This window comes from Sminthopsis crassicaudata, chromosome 4, assembly GCF_048593235.1.
Source record: "Sminthopsis crassicaudata isolate SCR6 chromosome 4, ASM4859323v1, whole genome shotgun sequence".
Lineage (NCBI taxonomy): Eukaryota > Metazoa > Chordata > Mammalia > Dasyuromorphia > Dasyuridae > Sminthopsis > Sminthopsis crassicaudata.
Genome location: NC_133620.1, coordinates 443,534,856 through 443,548,356, shown reverse-complemented (window position 1 = coordinate 443,548,356; position 13,501 = coordinate 443,534,856). Strand labels below are relative to the sequence as shown.

Here is a 13,501-nt window from a genome sequence, read left to right as displayed (position 1 = left end):
AAATAAGAAAAAAGAAAAACAGAAAAGGAATATAAAAGAAAATGAAACAAAACAAAGGAGAACATTGTCATGTGCCCAGCAAAACATCATGGAGGATTCAAAAATATATAAACAATAAATTACCAGATCAAGAAAGTGTAAATATTGATAGAAGAAATTATATTCATGAATGTCCATCTTTTCTTTACTTCCTTGTAAATTATACTTTTGTTTTCTGGTGCTCACCATATTTTCTTTATTCTTTTTACCCTCTTTCATCCTCCCAATTACCCTCAAGCAGGCTAGTAGTTAAGAAAGGATATATTCATGTTAACCTATATAGATATATACACACATACATAGACACACACATCTCATTTACACACACACACACACACACACACACACACACACACACACACACATATACCCCTTTCATATCTCTCCTGACTCATTGCTTTAATACTGCTCCTAACTAGCCTTGCTATTACTTGATAGCCCATGGATTCCTCCTTTTTCTTCTTCCCACACCCTTTGCTTCCAGATCTGCCCATCCCTCATCCCTTATTTCTTTATAGATTTTGAAGGGTGCTATACCTTTATATATATGTAGTGCTACCTATTTAACCCATTCCTGATGTGAACAGGTTTACAGAACTACAATCCCTCCTCTCCTGTGTCTCTTCTTCCTCTATACCTCATTTGTAGAATTACTATTTTTGCCTTAACTCTGTTCCAATCTTTCTTTTGAACTGCCCTGTTGTTCATGACAATCAAAAATATGGCATTTATTTCTCATTCATAAAAAACATAAATAATTTGTGTTGTGTTCCTTTTAACTAATCTTTAGTATTGGTTCTTAAATGTTAAATTTTCTATTAAATTTGGGTTTAATTGATAAGAAGTCCTGAAAATCTTCAAGTTCATTGAATGTCCATTTTTTCTCATTGAATATCATAAATAATTTTGCTGTATATCATAATTTTGTCTGCCTGTCTAATTCTTTTGGATATGATTCCAGGACCTGCAGTCTTTCATTGTGGCTAAGTCCTATACATTTTTCATTGTAGCTCCAACATATTTAAATATTTTTTTCTCATTTCTTGCAAAGTGTTCTTTTAACTTGGGGGTTTCAAAATTTGTTAATAATGTTCCTATATGTTTTCCACAAAGCATCTAGTTGAGGTAGTGATCAATGGATTTTTTTCTATTTCTACTTTCCCCTCCTGTTTTATCACTCCAGGATAATTTTCTTTTTTTTAATTGAAGCTTTTTATTTTCAAAACATACACAAGGATAATTTTTCACCATTGACCCTTGCAAAAACTTGGGTTCCAATTTCCCTCTTCTCCTACCCCCTCTCCTAGATAGCAAGTAATCCAATAAATGTTAAATATGATAAAAAGATATGTAATGCAATATAGTTATATGTATTTATACAATTATCTTGCTGCACTAGGAGAATCAGATCAAAAAGGGGGAAATGGGAAAGAAAATAAAATTCAAGCAAACAACAACAAAAAAAAGTGAAAATGCCATGTTGTGATCTACACTCAGTTTCCACAGTCCTCTCTATGGTTGTAGATGGTTCTTATCATCACAAGATTATTGGAACTGGCCTGAATTGTCTCATTGTTGAGAAAAGCCATATCCATCAGAATTGATCATTGTATAATCTTGCTGTTGCCATATACAATGAAATCCTGGTTCTGCTCATTTCACTTAAGTAAGTTTCTCCAGGCCTCTCTAAAATTATCCTGCTAGCCATTTCTTATAGAACAATAATATTCCATAATTTTCATATACCATAACTTATTCAGCCATTCTCCACTGCATCCACTCAGTTTCCAGTTTCTTGTTACTAGAAATGGGCTGCCACAAACATTTTTGCACATGTGGGTCCCTTTCCCTCCTTTAAGAATTCTTTGGAATATAAGCCCAGTAGTCACACTGCTGGGTCAAAGGGTATGCACAGTTTGATAACCTTTTGAGCATAGTTCCAAATTGCTCTCCAGAATAGTTGGATCTGTTCACAATTCATCAATAATGTATTAGTGTTGGACAATTTTCTTGAGTTGTTTCTTGCATTATTGTGACAAAGTCCTTTTTGATCACAACTTTCAGGCAGGCCAGTTATTCTTATATTTTCTCTTCTCAATCTGTTCTCCAAATCTGTTATTTTTCTTATAAAATGCTTTACATTCTGTTCTATTTTTTCATTCTTTATAATCTATTTTATCATGTTTTGGTCTCTCATATCTTCACTGGCTTCCCCTTGTCCAATTGTAATTTTCAAAGAGTTATTTTTGTCTTTGAGACTATATCTCCTTTTCTAATTGGTTCATTTTTTCTCATAATCTTCTTGTTTTTCTTGAATTTTTTTTAGTTTTTCCTCAAGGTCTCTCATTTGTTTTTTTTTTTTTTAATTTTCTTTTATGTTCTTCTATACATTCTCTCTGGGAAGGGACCCATTTCGCATTACTATTTGGGGTAGAAGCTTCTTTTACTTCAGTGTCCTCCTCTGAAGATGAACCCGTCTTCCTTGTTCCCATAATATGTTTCTATAGTGATGTTCTTTCTTCCTTTTCAGTTCATTTTTTTAAATAAAAGGCATTAGTGTAAGCACCTCTAATCCTGGAGTGGAGGGAGATGGTGCTTCTGACTTCACCTCAACTCTCCCCTCTGACCAGGAACCCCAAACCAAGAGTTCTACCCTCCAGCAGCCCCAGGGCTTGGTGTTCCCCCAGAATTAACCCAGAGGTGTTTGAACTTCACATGGGTTAATCCCTAATCCAGAGTTTTCCTTTGAACCTTCTCAGGTTTTATCAGGAGAACTCCTGTTCTGTCCCAAGTCTTCTTGATTTTTCATCAGTCTATGTTCAGTGAGGCACAAATTTGTTCTATTTGAGAGAGAAATCAGGAGAGCTTGAAATTTAGCATCTTCCCAGAATCCTCCCTCCTTCCACTTTCACTTAACCCACCAATTTCTAAGTCTTGTCATAACTGTATCCACAACTTCTCTTGCTTCTGGTCCCCTACTTCATCCATGACTCTAATTCAGGCTCTTGTTACCACTCTCCTGGACTATTTCAATAGCCTCCTCATTATTCTCCCTAATTCAAATCTTTCCCCATTCCACCCTACCCCCACAGCAACCAAAGTGATTTTCCTCAAATGCATAGAATCCTATATTTGAGCTGGAAAGGATCTTAGAAGTCATCTTATCCAACACTACCCTCCCATTTTGCAAATGTAAAAACTCAGGCCCAGACAAGTTGCCCATGATCACAGAGCCAACATTAAAACATTGGATTCGAATCCATATCCTACACTTCTGATCCAGCATTCTTTGCACTATTTTATTGCTATTGGACAGAGAAAGCCTACTAGATGTGAGGTTGGTAGCCTCTAGGCCCTTCTAGCTTGAAGATTCTGATTCTAAAAGGTGGGGATTGCAAGAAAGCAGTAGAGGGAACCAGTGAGTCAAGCAACTTTATGACTTGCTAGTGGAAAAAAAGGGTGGGTCTTGTGGCTAAAGTAGCTCTAGGGTGATACCAGATACTAAGGAATGAACAAATAATTCCAAATCAGGAAATATAATTCTTCTGAAGAGCCCAAATTGATCCATAGCCATGACCTCCCTTGAGACTGACTGTAATCTGGTCCTGGATTGCCAAAGCCATCCCTTCCCTCTCCCCTCCCTCTTCTCTGGGCACACCCCGGGGCACTCTGCCCACAGGCTTTCCCTAGCGATGGGAAAGACCGGAAACCGCTGCATTCTGAGCTAACTGTGAGTCATTTCCTGTGAGAATGGCAAGACTTCTGACTTTAGCCATGAGCAAACAGTATCTCATACATTTCAGGATCTAAATCACTGATGTTTCCTGACTTGCAAAGAATGAGTTAATGAATTAATGGACTTCCAAGTTAATACATTAAGGAGACACTGATTGGCTTGTTGGGGGGAAAGAGGGGGAAATTAATCTTTTCTGAAACAAAGCCTTTTCTGATCTCCACATCCTGGCAGATTTTTACTTCCCCTAAAGTCAAGTTTTTAAAGCCTGCCTTTAATATTCAAATCTGCAGTACTCCAAATTTATAAGGTTTTTTTTTTTTTTTTTTAATATCATAATTGGTTCCAGCCCAGTGAAGGCTAATTCAAAGCAAGCACTTCAGGAGTTTTCTTATTCCCACTTGTTGGGACCGAGCCATATGTTTTATTTTACCTTCACACTTCCATCTCTTTGCATTTCTTCAATGCAAGTATACCCTTCATAAATCAGAACTCTTTTGGGACATCTTTTTTAAATGTAATTTTTTATTGATATCTTTTGTTTTTACATAACCTTCATTTGCAAATGGATCTGTCTCCCCTCCCCCTCCCAAGAGGACATCACTCATAACAAAAAAGTTTTTTGTAAAAGTTCAGAAAAACTAACCAATATTTCAATGAAGAAGTAGAAGGAGGAGGAGGAGGAGGAGAAATATCATCTCAACTGTTCTTGGTCGTTATAACTATGCAGAATTCTGTTCTATTTTGTTTCATTTATATAACATAGTCATTGTTTATATTGTTTTTCTGATTTTTCTCCCTTTGGTTGATATCAGTTCATCTCAGTACAGTTATCCCAGCCAGACCACTGAAATTAGGGGCCTGCCGGGTTTCTCCTCTCCCCACATCTGGAAAACACTCATAAAATTTTTTGACCTTCCCTTCATACCAGACACAAAATTTGAATTCTTTTTTTTATGGGGTGTTTATAGTACTTTATTGTAAATTTTTCAAAGTATTTGGTTACAGACTATATTGTGCTAACATTCTCTGGAGGGAATTTAAAGCTCTCTGTCCCCCAAAGGGGAAAAATACCTAGAGAAGGCAAAGGCCATTTATCAAGAATTAAATTCTCCTTTTCCCTAAAGAGAACAAAACCAGGGGATGATTATGCTTGAAAATAAAAAAAAAATTTCTTATTAAGTAGGAAAGAAAAAATATAATATGCACATGGCTACTATCCACCTTGTACTGAATAGGATGCCAGGTAATGGATGAGAAGAGTTTATATCCATTGTAAACAAAGGAAGGTAAGGAATTTGGGAGAAAGGTGGGCTTAGAAAGGAATGAGTCAGTGACTCAAGGGGAGTTAGAGAGTGAGGAATTCCAGGTGTCAGAGCTTTGACTCTTTGGTACATAAATCAGAAGGCATGATTGGTAAGCAGTACATAGTTCAAAGATTCATAAGGAGATGTCTCCAAAAATAGAATTCTGAGAGCCCCAAAACTAAAGTTAAGATTGTGTCTGGAAATTAAAAAAAAATTAAAAACAGGCTATATCCATACTTTCATAATCTGCAGGCTAGAAAGTCTTTGAAGATAGGAATGTCTCTTAAAGGTCCATAAACCATCAGAGTCTGCCCAGAGTCTGCTGCTAAGCTGGTATGAACTTAATTGGCTTCAGAGTTGCTGATTTTCTATGCTCCAGATAGGTTTACTCTTGGTTACCTCAAAGGATTGTTGGTATGTCGAGCCAATATAGCCAGCCTCCATACAATTCTGCTTACCTAAATAATTGGTGGAAAGAGAAAGGAAATCAAGCAAATCAAGGTATCCATTTTCACAGCATATGTTTTATACATTTCTGAGTTTCTAAACTTTTTTCTGTGTTGTCTGCTAGTCTTTGCATATTGTCTGTGGCTTCTGCAAAACTTCCCAAAAATGCCCATTTTATTCCTTATGACAAACCAATGTATGTAGAAACTGCAATGGGGAAAATCATGATATGAAAGAGATTACTGTATTCCCATACTTTCCTGAATTCTTTTTAGCCAATTTTATTATTGTCCAATTGGGACTTTCTAAGTTAAAAGCCTTCTCAAAAGGAGTTTCAAGGGGGCTTTTAGCTTTGAGAGAAGATGCAAGAGGCTAATTCTGCTTCAGGTTGTTGAAGGAAAGACTATGGGAAGATAAAAAGAGGAGTTGGCAGTCTCCTTATTCCCAGATTGTTATTCTAGAGACTTTGGGGAATTTTTTCTTCGGTGAGATCTAGGACATTGAACTCAGTTATCTCACTCCCAATGGGAAAATGCCTTCACTCTGTATTGTCTAGTATATATCCTGTTTATATACCTTCTCTGATTTCTGTTTTTGCCATGATTTGGATAAATGGGTTTCTTTGCTAATCTCTCTGTGTGTTTATTAGGTAGAGAATGAGTCAAATTTTGCATTTAGATATTAGGTTTCCCTTTCCTCTCCCCCAAAAGACAGAGAGATCAAAAATTAGTTGGAACCCGTCATATGCCCTGGATTAATAATATTTAAAGGAACAGGTAGATAAGCTTCTAGTTCAATTCTTCTCTCCATGGAGAGCAGAGTAATAGTCCCAACTTCCTGCTTCTCCTCTTAGCAGAAATGAAAATCTCCTTTGGTCAGGAGATAGGTAGGAGGGAGAGAAAGAGGCTTTCTTCAAACACCACACACAACAGACCTTGCCACAAGTGAACTTCACACCACTCATTCACTCCTTATACTTTAAGTATAAGGATATTTCATTAAAATGTCAACAGCTTTATCATGCCATGAAGATGATCCTGGGTTCATGGAGGCTATGCTCATGTGGTATAAGCTTAGGTAGACCCTATCAAGCTGGAAAGCCTTCAACTATAGGTCTAGTTGAGAGCAGTGTATCTGTCATTTGGTCATCCACTTAGCTAACTTTAAAGAAGCATCGGGCCTTCTTTTGGAGTTCAAATCCCACCTCAGATACTTACTAAGCTTTGTGACTCTGGGCAAGTCATTTCACCCAGTTTGCCTTAATTTCCTCACCTGTCAAATGAACTGAAGAAGGAAATGGCAAATCATTTCAGCATCTCTAATAACAAAACCCAAAATGGGGTCATGAAGAGTCAGATACAACTAAATAAAAAACCTGCTTCACCTGGTTGGTGTAAAATTCAAATGAGATAGTTATTATAAATCATTTTGTACCCTTGAAAGCATTATGAAGGTGGGAGTCATTATTATCTAGGCAACTTGGACACCAAGAAAGAGCAGCTCCAGTTGACTGACTGAAGTAACAGTAATTCCTGTTTGTGAGACTGAAATGTTTACTTTGGCTGAGATTCAAGGGATAAGTAAGCAATGGAAAAAATTCTGTGAGTCTTGCAAAACAGAAAGTCAAACAGAGGAGTTTTTGCACATGGGGAAAGGTGGGGGAAGGGTATTCATTTCAAACTAAAGAGGAAAAATCAAGATAAGAATAGTTAAGAGGAAATGCACCAGTGATAGGCAGAAGGCCTTGGCAAAGACCAGAACAACATCTTTGAAACATAAAATAGCTCCAGATTATACAATTAATTTTTTTTTTTTCCCTGAGGCGGTTGAGGTTAAATGACTTGCCCAGGGTCACACAGTTAGGGAGTGTTAAGTGTCAAAGGCAAATTTGAACTTGGGTCCTTCTAACTTCAGGGCTGGTGCTCTATCCACTGCATTACCTAGTTACCCCTGTGGGGTAATTTTAAGAAACAGAAAAGCAATAATTTAAGAGAGGCAGAGTGGTAAATATTGGATTTGGAGGTACAAGGCCTGGTTCTAATCCTGATTCTGGCACAAGTGTGACCTAAAGTAAGTCCTTAAATAGCTGAAAATAAGTTGGGGCCCTAGTTCCTCTACTATAAAATGAGAGGGTTAGACCAGAAAATCTCTAAGGCTTCTTTTAGCTCTAAATTTGTGGTCCTTCAGCAATATCTTAATATGATAAGCTATGAATGGCTTAGCTATTCTCAACAATACAATAATATAAGACAACTGAAGGGTTTATGATGAAAAATGTTATCCACCTCCAGGAAAAGAAGTGATATTAAACTGAAATGAATGGAGATGAAAGAATGCTTTTTTAACTTTTTCTGGAGGGTTTCTTTTTTTGAAGGGGGAGGTCTGTGTTTTTTTGGCAACATAATTAATATGGAAATGTGATGGATGACTACACATGTATAGCCTATATCAAATTGCTTGCCTCACATGTTTAGTATATATTGAATTTTTTCTGTCGAAGAGAGGGGTTGGGGGAAGGGAAGGAGAAAAATTTGGAACATGGGGTTTTGCAGAGGTAAATGTTAGGAGTTGTCTTTGCATGCATTTTGAAAGTGGAAAGCTACAGAAGGAGAAAGGAGGAGGAGGAGGAAGAGGAGGACAAAAAAATTTGCTTGTCTTCTCAATGAGGGGAGGAGAGAGAGGGAGAGAATTTGGAACTCAAAGTTTTAAAAACAAATGTTAAAACTTGTTTTATATATAACTGTAGAAAAACAAAATATTAAATAAATGGGGGAAAAGAAAAAATAAATCTGTAGTTCTTTCAAGCTAGAAATATAGAACTAATTAGAACTAATTGCACAAATCAATAAGAAACTTGCACCAGAAAGATGCTCTAAAATAAGGGCCTTGATCTTCAGGAAAATGATCGTATGATGGTATGGAGCCTTCTAAGGATTATATGAGAGTGACTGTACAGGTAGGTGGTTCCTTGGAGAGATAATTGGGTCTGGAATCAGGAATACCTGAGTCTCAGACACTTACTAGATTACTATGTAATCCTGGGAAAGCCATTTAACCCCTATTTGCTTTAATCCACTGGAAAAGGAATGGCAAACCCCTCCAGTATGGTTGCCAAGGAAAACCCCATGGTGAGCATTGATAGCTGGGTCACAAAGGGTCCAACATCACTGAACAATACCTACTTCATGTAGGCTTCTCAGATCTGATGGAATCCCTAACTCCCTTATACCTTTACCTGAGGGCACCAGCCCATCTTTGCAAGAAAATAGAAAGACCACTGGAAGCTTGTGATTACTTTGTATCTTTGGGTTGTGACTTGAAGAGTTATTATATCCTTTGTATCTAAATAAAGCAATAGTTTATTTGCAGATCTAGACTCCAAGTACTTCATTGCCCTGATCCACTTTAAACAAAAATTCAGTCTTTTTTTTTTTCTTTTTTCCCCCTGAGGCAATTGGGGTTAAGTGACTTGCCCAGGGTCACACAGTTAGGACATTATGTGTTTGAGATTAGATTTGAACTCAGGTCCTCTTGACTTTAGGGGTGATGCTCTATCCACTGCACCACCTAGCTGACCCTAGAAGTCAGTTTTTTTAATGTCACAGGCACCTCCTCATGATAGTAGTTATATCATTAGTATCCACTGAGAAAAAACCTACAACTATTCAGTACTCCCTCTAGGATACTTCCTCATAAGCTGACTATTATTCCCATTTTAGGGTACTCTTGTAGTTTAGCACTCCTAAAACCATAGTTCAGAACCCCCACCAGTTAACCTCCCTTAAAAGTCAATCAATAGGCATAGATAGAAAAAATATCTAATAAGATAGCTTAGTAAAAACAATAAATACAAAATATTCTCCATCACACATCTGAGGACATTCTACCACAAATACACACGGCATCCATGGGAAGAATCAACATAAACAGAATACAACGAAACTAAGGAAATTCATAACTTCAATCCTTGATGTTCTTTCTTTCCTCGGAGCTCTCACAAAGCTCACTTCTCAAATTCTAAGTCTAGAACCCCGAATTCATGGTTGGCTCTTTTCTTTGCTGCCAGGGGTCTATGAAGCTGCTTTCTCCTTCATATCACTGCATTTCTGTATCCGGGTAGATCTGGTGAATGTTTCTGCTCTCTGCTGGATGTACTTCAAGTGTATCACAGCTTCTCTCAAAAAGATGGATGGATACCTCTTACTAGGTGAGAAGCTCCAAATCTAAATGAGATGGCCAAAGAGAAAGGAGTGAAGAGAGAAATCTCACTCCATAAAAAGATATTTCTTGTCCTCCTCCCTCTCCCTCCCCACAGCAGATAGCAGGTCTAGAAATATCCTTGCTCCTGTGCACTAATCCTATTTCCCATAATGTAATGGGGGAGGAATGGAGGTGGTACTGAGCCCATCTCCTCATGATTACCCAGTCAATAGATTTGTGCCTTTGTTGTTTTCTAGGAGGACCAGTGACATCATGGGTGGTGTCTTGACTTATACATGAATTAGATTGATGAAGTGGGGCAGAGTCAGCAGCCTCATTCTCTCTTCTAGAGCCATGAAAATCCAGTGACAAGACAAAGGCTAAGATGACTGGTGATGGCCTGGGATGCAGTGGACGATCTGGGTGTCCATGATGTCTGACTGAACTCTAAGCTCTCCACAGTACCTGCTTCAGGCACCTTCAAGGCTGTTAGAGCAAATTGTTCTCATTCATCCATTCTATCAGGAGAAACTTCATATTCTTGAGGTAGGTAGGGATCCCCCTAATCCACTAAGGGGTCTGATGTTTACCCTCAACCTGGGTTAATCCATCTATGGAGATAGTTTTTCAAAGGTGTGACTACATGCATGCTACTGCTTCTTGGAGCCACAGGTAGATGAGCAGCCCTGAGAAGGGCTTGGCAGCCCTCACCTCAGAAGTGTTTAATCTCTTGCAAGTATCTACAAAAGTAACTCACAGTTTGAAATCCAAGCCTGCTACACCCAACTGTTTATTGACTTGGTGTGCTAATAAAAAACTTTCACCTTTTTTTTCCCCTGAGTTTGTCTTGTCGATCTGGGTGAGACCTGAACCAATATTTCTTTTAATATTTCATGAAATTTTAAATTACTTGGGCCTTTGTTCCATTAGAGACTGACAGACTCTCTAAGTATCCATTTCCTATTTCTTTGACCTTAAGATAGCCACTTGGCAAAGTGGATAGAAGGCCTGGAATCAAAAGACTCCTCTTTGTGAATTCAAATCTGACTTCAGACATTATTAGCTCTGTGATCTTGGGTAAGTCACATAATCTCATTTTATTCAGTTTCCTAATCTGTAAAATGAGCTGGAAAAGGAAATGGCAAACCACTCCAGTATCTTTACCAAGAAAACTCCAAATGGAGTCATGAAAAATTAAACATAATTGAAGCATGACTTTCACAAAATCTTTCAAAGGTGACAAGCAATTTGATATAAGTGAATAACAACAATCTCTGTGTCTTTACACAGTCTGTATTCCATATCTAAAAACTCAGCTAGCTACCATGTTCCTGTCAGAGGTGTTAAATACACCATCCACAGAACTCTGGAGTGCTACTTGAACCAACTTAAAGCTAAATTGGAAAATACTTAAATATTTTCCAATTTTCAAATACAACATAATAAACCTGAAAAGACCAAAAATAGAAACAGGATTGCAAACAAAAATTAGACTCTAGAATATCCCAAGAATCTCCTTCTTCTTTGGGAGGCATTTCATTAAACATTCAGAGATAGAACAAAATGTACTTGTGTCAACAAGCCTCAGAAGGGAGTAATCTATGCTTTCTTCCTTTCCATAACATGGAGTGCTTAAGGCTCAGTATAGTCTTAGGTTAATAAGTCTACATTCAAGAGATTTGGAGAAGGGTGGAAAGATGGAAAGCTGTAAGAGTCAAATCAAATCAACAAGCTCTTAAAATACTTCTGTCCTTAAGTAATTTCAGCCAGGTCTGACTCTTCATGACCCTATTTGAGGTTTTCTTGGCAAAGATACTGCAATGGTTTGCCATTTCCTTCTCCAGTTCATTTTACATGAGAAAACTGAGACAAAGGGGATTAAGTGACTTGCCTAGGTTCACACAGCTAGTAAGTGTCTGAGGCCACATTTGAACTCAGATTTTCTCACCTAGGACAATGAGTATACCACTTAGCTGCCCTTTTTAAGTATTTCCTGTGTGTCAAAGTTCTGTGATAAGCACTGGGCATATGAAAAGGAGTGGGATGGGGGACTAAATTAATACCCTCTCTCAAAAAGTTTTCGATCTAATTGGAAGGGATGGGAATATGAAATACATGACTATATATAAACCAGATATATACAGGGCAAATTGGAAATAATTTCAGAAGGAAAATACTATCATTAAGGAAGAAAAACCAGGACAGACTATTGCAGAAGGTGGATTTTACCTAAAAATTTTAAAATGATATGGAAGCTAACAGAGGAAAATAAGAAGGAAAAACCTCTGGGCAAGGAAGACAGAAATGGGAAGTAGAGTACCATGTGCAAGGAACAGCAAGAATAGCAGTATTTCTAAATCATAGATTATGAGAAAGGATAAGGAAGATAAGAAAGAGACAGGCTATGAAGAATTTTTTTAAAAAAAGATTTTTTAAAAATAATATCTCCCCAATTACATGTCAAGAAAATTTTTAGCATTCATTTTCTTTTTTTCTCTCTTTTTTAATTAAAGCTTTTTTTATTTTCAAAACATGTGCAAAGATAATTTTCAACATTCACCCTTGCAAAACTTTTTCTCCTTCCCATCCTTTCACCCCCTTCCCTAGATGGCAAGTAATCCAATATATTAAATCTGTGCAATTCTTCTATACATATTTCTACAATTATCATGCTGCACAAGAAACATCAAATCAAAAAGGGGGAAATAAGAAAGAAAACAAAAGACAAACAACAATAAAAAAGTAAAAATACTATGTTGTGATCCACATTCAGTCTCCACAGTCCTCCCTCTGGGTGTAGATGGCTCTCTTCATCACAAGACCATTGGAACTGGCCTGAAAAACCTCACTGTTGTTATTACCTCCACATCCATCAGAAATGATCATCATATAATCTTGCTATTGCTGTGTACAATGTTCTCCTGGTTCCATTCATTTCACTTAGCACCAGTTCATGTAAGTCCCTCCAGGTTTCTCTGAAATCATCTTACTTATCTTTTCTTATAGAACAATAATATTCCATTACATTCATATACCATAACTTATTCAGCCATTCTCTAACTAATGAGCATCCACTCAGTTTCCAATTTGTTAATACAAAAAGGGGTGCTACAAATATTTTTGCACATGTGAGTCCCTTTCCCTCCTTTAAGATCTCTTTGGGATACAGGCACAGTAGAAACACTGCTGGGTTGAAGAGTATGCACAGTTTGATATCCTTTGGGCATAGTTCCAAACTGCTTTCCAGAATGGTTGGATCAGTTCACAACTCCAACGTTATATTAATGTCCCAGTTTTCCCACATCCCCTCCAACATTCGTCATTATCTTAGCTAATCTGTGAAGTGTGTAGTAATACCTCAGAGTTGTCTTAATTTGCATTTCTCTGATTAATAATTTTCAAATGACTAGAAATGGTTTCAATTTCTTCATCTGAAAATCATCTTTTCATATCCTTTGACTATTTATAATCTTATAATTTATTTGGAGAATGTCTTGAATTCCTATAAATTTGAGTCAATTTTCTACATATTTTAGAAATGAGGCCTTTATCAGAATTTGTGAATGTTAAAAAAAAAAAATCCCTTATTTCTTCCTTTCTAATCTTATCTGCATTGGTTTTGTCTGTATAAAAACTTTTAAATTTAACATAATCAAAATTATCCATTTTGCATTCTATAACGTACTCTAGTTCTTCTTTGGCCACAAATTCCTCCCTTCTATACATATTTGAGAGGTAGACTATCCTTTGTTCTTCTAATTTGTTTGTAGTATCA

The 13,501-nt window shown here is 37.0% G+C and overlaps 1 long non-coding RNA gene across 1 annotated transcript; it reads left to right on the top strand.

Annotated features, from left to right (window-relative positions):
• Positions 1 to 7,353: 7,353 nt before the first annotated feature.
• LOC141541430 (uncharacterized) lies at positions 7,354 to 10,157 on the top strand. The gene is made up of 3 exons (XR_012481800.1): positions 7,354 to 7,596; positions 9,593 to 9,733; positions 9,984 to 10,157. It is a non-coding gene; the product is annotated as an uncharacterized LOC141541430 (long non-coding RNA).
• Positions 10,158 to 13,501: the final 3,344 nt, after the last annotated feature.